The sequence below is a fragment of the Melozone crissalis genome, unplaced genomic scaffold (assembly GCF_028551555.1).
Source record: "Melozone crissalis strain CALT ecotype California unplaced genomic scaffold, PUWL_Pcris_2 ptg000008l_1, whole genome shotgun sequence".
Taxonomy (NCBI): domain Eukaryota; kingdom Metazoa; phylum Chordata; class Aves; order Passeriformes; family Passerellidae; genus Melozone; species Melozone crissalis.
In genome coordinates this window covers 18941837-18947836 of record NW_026535786.1, presented here as the reverse complement: position 1 = coordinate 18947836, position 6000 = coordinate 18941837, and positions in this window count along the sequence as shown.

The window sequence follows — 6000 nt, the reverse complement described above, 5'->3', positions numbered from 1 at the left end:
GCCGGGCCGGGCCGGGCCGGGCCGGGCCGGGCCGGGCCGGGGGCGCTCCGGGAGCCAGAGGCGCTCCCGGGGGCCAGAGGCGCTCCCGGGGCCGGAGGCGCCGGCGGCGGGCGCGTCCCGGTCACCTCCCGAGACGAGGCTCCAGCCCGCGGCGCTGCGCCCCGCGCTGATTGGCCAGCGTATGGTGGGCGGGGCCACACACCGCGCTCGGATTGGGCAGTGCGCCCCGCGGGCGGGGCCAGAAGCCGCGCGCGGAAGGGGCGGGGCAGGGCCCTGTCCCGAGGGCCGCTCGCCCGCAGAGCTGCGGCTGCCCGCGCTCCTCCGGGGCCGGTGCGAGCCGGCTGTGGGAGCTGCTCCCGCCGAGAGACATCCCTGCCGCCTGGGCCGGCCCTGCTCCGCCTTTCCTCCGGCTCTCCGGGCCCGGGAGCGTCCGGCCGCTGACTGCTGCCGCTTTCCTCCCTTTCGCAAGATAAGAGCTTGAATCGCTTCTGTGGTTTAATAAAGCAGCACCTTGTTGTTCAACTAGAAGAAATAAAACTATTGCATTCGAAGTAATTATCTAAAGTTTTGCACAGTAATACTGTTCCTATAGCTTTGCCAATCCTCTGAACTATTTGCTGTTTTTCTGTTCAATCTCTTCCTATCTATTTGATTTGCCTTTCCCTTTGCTCCACTCCCTTGATCTGCACGACATTGCTACCACTCCTAAGGCTTCCTGTTTTATACCTACAGTTTGTTCTTCAAACTGGCTGATGCCAGAGACAATTCACACCAGGGGTCAAGCCTCCACCTGTGCAATTGCATATCCTGCCTCCTAGGCATCTGGATATACAGAGTTGAGTGGGAAAGAGCAAGTTCTTCTCAGCCCCAGAACGGATTCCTTGTAGTGCAGAATTTTACTACCATTTATTACTATTATATATTTATTAATATTTTATTACTGTAATCACCATAATCATGCCTTAGTAAACATAGCTACAAAGAGGATTTGAGCTGTAAGATTACTCAGCTGTCTGTAAGACAGTTAAATATTTTGGTCTGGATGGGTTTGATGCTTTTATCTTCTGGGTCTAGCAAAATTTCTTTTCTATTTTTCTCCATGTTCTCTTCTGTAGAAAACCTGTAAGATTTATTAGGAAAAATATATATTGCTATTTCACTACCTTTTAGCTTGAAGCAAAACCCTACACACAAAGAATCAGTTCCTGCTAATATTGGCATCCATTTCAGCCACAGGCAAGGAATGGCTGATCTTTTCAAAGAGCACGGTTAGAGTGAAATGAGCCGAAACAACAACTGATAAACGCCTTGCCAGGGGTTCCCTCCTTCCCAGCAGTGCCTCAGTCCCGCTGGCCTGTGGCCCAGAAGCAGGCAATAAAGGAATATGGGCTGATAGCAGGGTGGTGTGCACCCTCTGACTGCTGCTTGGTGCCGAGCAGGGGCAGGAGGAAAGAGCAAACCCTTGGAGTTCTTGGTGTGCCCTGCCCAGAGGCAACAGTTCCCACAGCTTCCGCACTGCTCACAGCTCTCACGGGTGGCCTTGCTCTTTTCCAAACCAGCAGTCCTTAGAGCTGTGCCACTGGAGCCCAGCTGCTGTTTCCAGTGGATTAGAACGAGTGACATCAGTTTAGCCGTTTTCCTTAAAAAAAATACACAGTCAGTCAGGCAAACTAGATTTCTCCCCCAAAAACTGGAACAAATTTTTGACTTAAGTGCTCCATGTTTTCTCAGGGTTTTTGTTTTGTTCTCAAAAGAACTCGCCTTGGTTTATTTTCATGGAATATTTTCAGCCTTTGGGAACAAGATAAAATTTTATTTCCTGATTTTTTATTTCTATTTTTCCTTTTCTTAGCCTTCCTCCACATTTTCTTTTTCCATCTCCCCACTCTACTAGAAAAAGTAAGGAAAGGTTAAAAGTGTTTGATAGTAAAAACCTGAACACTTCCAATATTTTTTCTAAGGTGGAAGACATAAGCTGTGAAAAGTAGAGTTTTTCACACTTTCCTTAATCTTACTTATTTCCTTCTTCTCTCAGCTTCTGGCCTGCAGTGTATTGTGGAGGAATTAATAAAATATATGTGCATGAAAAGTTCTCCTGAAGTCATGCCAAGTTGTTTAGAGAAAATCTTCTGTAAATTAAAAACTTCAAAAACTGCTCTCTTGTGAAGCTGTTGTTCAGAATGTTTTCTCAGTATGTGAAAGCACTAAGATGGTACAAATATTTCAGAAACTATCCAGACAGAGAGAATAAAACAGATTTGTCTTTTCTTGAGTATGAAAGGAACAAAGGCACAGAAATGTGACAAACAGCAACCACTTTCTTTTTTTATTATTTTGGCCATTGTAACTAATCTGGGGAAGTAGACTCCATTAACTAGTATCTGTGTTGGAATGAAACAGAATTAGCAAGAACAAAACAAAACTCTCAATTATTTCTGAAATGCAGGCTGATTAGTTTAGATCAAAGCCTGTAGATTATGGCAATCTGTTATATTTAGTAGACTAAATATAACTTTGAAGGCCTGTGTCTTCCTCACTTCCAACCCCCAGTTGATTCTTTGATAATCTGGGGGTTTTCAACAGGAAACTCATGAATCTTATGCAGGCATAAAGAATCAATTTAAAACCCCTGTGCATGGGGGAGTGGGGGGCAGCGTTGTAGTTCACTGAAACACAGCTGATACAGAAGCCAGTCTAAAATCCAAGCTTTCAAGACCTGCAGAAGCATAAGGACAAACAACCATCTCTCCAAAATACAGGAGTCATTAGGAGACAGGTTACCATCAAAAGCCTCTGGCAGAGAACTTTCCTTCTGCCCTGCACACCACAGCAAGCTCTGCATTGTGTCCGACGCAGACTGAACAGAGAGCTGTTAGAGATGAGGCACTCATGGCTGAATTTGAGGAATTACTTGCCACAGGATATCAGAATAACTCCTGGACTAAGATGGGTCATGTTGTACAGCACTATACATTTCCATTATGGACATTATGGATGTAATTGTTTAAAACATTTGCAGGCAGCTACACAAGGAAGAAATGGAAAAGCCACTCAAGTCAGCTACAAACAGTGGAAAAAATTTCACAGGAAGTGCAAAAAGAGTACAATAGTGATGTTACAAAGTAAAACAAGCATTTAAAAGAAATATACCCTGTACTTTTATTAAATGAAGAAGCAAATAGCTTGGTCTAATTACGTGATGCTTGGTGTACGTAGGTCACAGTGGGCTTAACACAGTATTGTTCCCATTAGGAATGGTGTTACAGATGTGCCCAGGAACCCTGAGAATGATCCCATGGCCTGTTTTGGAGAGTGCTGTTCAAACATTCAAGAAGATGGAGTCCCTACCTGGAGGAGATTGTAATTAAAGCATGATTCAAGCACTGGGTGGAACAAACAAATGGAGAATGGGGCACAGTAATGATAGGAAAGTGTAGGTGGATAAACTGGTTATGATGCAGAGCTAGCATGAACAAACACAGCAAGAAGAGGAATATTTTGCACTGATTAAGAGGAATAACTGACTCATACAAAATAGCAGTTGGTCCACATAGGACAGTGCTGCATCTCATTTCTCTGGTGCTTCATGGTAATATTGATAAACAGTCTTCCCTAGCATATATGTGGGCATGGGCAGAGCCTTTCTCTTTCAGGTATGTGCCAAAAAAATCTCCTGTCATGAAAGACACCTCGTGAGTGTGAGTGCTTGTGAAGTTGCAAGCCCTCCTTTTGTCCCTTAGCACCATCCTAAAATTCTGATCAACCCACTAGTATTCAGGGCCATTTCAGGGAGTGCTGGATGATGCTCAAAAGATTGGTTGTTTGTCTGGAGTCCTGAACGCATTCCCATTTGATGCTTTTTCTGCAGGGTTCTCCTGGCCCTTCACTCAGACATGCTCTTGCCATGCACCCTCATGGACATCTCTAATGTAAGAAGAGCCCCAAAGCCCAGATTCACCTTTGCATCTGTGCTGATGCACAATTCAGGTTTCTGAGTGGATGCAGAAACAGGATCTGCATTGGCTTTAATGCGTGCAGCTTTGTCTCCACCCTGCTTTGCTATGCCAGCTGTGTGGAAGGAACTGTCCAGTCTGCAGACTCCTGGGCACCTTGGTGAAGGTGAGCTGGCCTGGCTTCAGTGCAGGGATCCCTGCAGTGCATGTGTTACATTCAGAACAACCAGCAGAAAAACAGGCAAAAATGGAGGTTACATCTCCTCTAAAAGGCAGAGGTGTCTGTACCCATCCACATGGGACTGCCTGCATCTTTAGACTGTACAGGGCAGTCTGTACAAACCTGGGTGGGTACTGCATCAGGCTCTGAAGAAACTACTGTGGTGCTGCTGTCAGTATCTGTTTCAGAGGTGCTCAACTGTGTTCACACATACTTCCAACTCCTTTCCAATCCAAGTGCAGACACAACCAGTTTCAGTGTCTGTGTGAAGGAGCACAGCCACCACCTCTGGATAGAAACTGGAAACACTTGGTTGCACCTAGTAAAGGTGGTTGTGAGGAAAGCACAAGGCTTCAAGCACAGCCACCCATGTGGAATTGTCACTTGCAGATGGTCAGCTTTGGACACCCTGCAGCCTCTTGGAAGCTGAAATGAGCCTTAGAGGGCAGCAACTCCATTGTGACACTGTTTGAGGCTAAAAGCAGTTGTCTTTGGACCTTTGGATCAAAGGCCAGTGTGAAGGCATCCATCCAGATTTGTGAAGAAATTATTTCCTGTATTACTCTGAACTTTGGCACCGCATTTCTCCCTCAGTCCTAGAGTTTGTTTGTTAACCTTCATGCTGTCACGTACATCTTTAGTCTCTGAGAAAACTGCAGGAATTCTTGCTCTCCATGTGTATTTTGCAAATAATCCCAACATACACAGAATTTCATTCCACAGTGTGTAAAAGGCTCTGCAGAACTGACTGGTTTAACTATAGATTTTCAAAAGCCTTGGCAACTTCAATCTAAGATGGCTGCTTAATAAAATTAAAATGCTTTGTGTATGGGGTTCAGCTAGGATAGAGTTAATTTTCTTCACAGCAGTGTGTATAGTGCTGTGCTTTGGTTTTTTGACTAAACGAGCACTGATAACACACATTGTTTTAGCTGGTACTGGCAGTGTTTGCTCAGCACCAAGGCCTTTTCTTTTCCCCACCGTGAGAAGGCTGGGGCTGCACAAGAGGCTGAGAGAGGACACAGCTGACCAGGGGGTGTAATATGCCAGACTGTGTGACATTGTGCTCAGCAGGAAAGGCAGGGGGAAAGGAGAAGGATGAAGGGGGAATGTTCAGACTTTTGGTCTTTGTCTTCCCAAGCAACTGCCAGGTATGTCAAGGCCCTGCTTGCCTAGAAGCAGCTGAACACGTGCCTGTTGATGAGAAGTGGCAAATGAATTCCTTATTGTGCCTTACTTGCATCTGCAGCTTTGATTTGCTTATCAAACTGCCTTAATATCAACCTGCAAGTTTCCTCTCTTTTGCTCTTCCAATCCTCTCCCCCAGCCTGCCAGGAGAAAGCCATCAAGTGACTGAATGAGGACTTAGCTGCCAGCTGAGGCCAACCCACTGCAGTCCTTTTTGGTGTCCCATGTGAGACAAGAGGATTTTGAGATAACACCCCTGATCAGAGTGTGCTAAGTAGAATTTCTAGCTGTTATTGGCAGCCGTTTATGCTTTTTGCCTTACTGTATGTAAGAGTCTGGCACATTAGTGACTGGTTTGGACTTTTGCTATTTGTTGTAGCTCTTATCTTACGCAGCTGTGCAAGGGAACATTTTGTTATCAGCAATGGTCTCATGTCTGAGGTGGCACAGGGCCCAGACATCCCTGCTCTACTGGGCAGGCTGGAACACCACTGGAATGGGGTTAATTTCCATCACAGCTGCCCAAAGGGTGTTGTGGCTTAGATTTGTCACTAGGGCAGTGTTCACAACACAGGGGTGTTTTAGGGGCACTGAACAGCGTCTGCACGGTGTCAAGGCCTTTGCTTTTTACCTCTCTGC